This window comes from Rhinolophus ferrumequinum, chromosome 10 (assembly GCF_004115265.2).
Source record: "Rhinolophus ferrumequinum isolate MPI-CBG mRhiFer1 chromosome 10, mRhiFer1_v1.p, whole genome shotgun sequence".
NCBI classification, from domain to species: Eukaryota; Metazoa; Chordata; class Mammalia; order Chiroptera; family Rhinolophidae; genus Rhinolophus; species Rhinolophus ferrumequinum.
In genome coordinates this window covers 49,151,262-49,151,521 of record NC_046293.1, presented here as the reverse complement: position 1 = coordinate 49,151,521, position 260 = coordinate 49,151,262, and positions in this window count along the sequence as shown.

Here is a 260-nt window from a genome sequence, read left to right as displayed (position 1 = left end):
TTTAACTAGTGAGAAATGTGTTTAAATGAACTATTTATAAGTCTTTTTCTGAAAATAAAATATAAATAATGAGGTATAATTGTAAAGATCCAGTGTTTTATAAATCATTTTAAATGTTGGTTATAAAGACATTCTTCAATGCCTTGTCAGTGTTACATTATTTTTATGTTTTCATGCGTTTTGTAACCATGTGACCAGGTTGCTTCATTAGCATATGAATAAAGTTATATTTATATAGGGAGAGTTAAGTCGGTAACTAG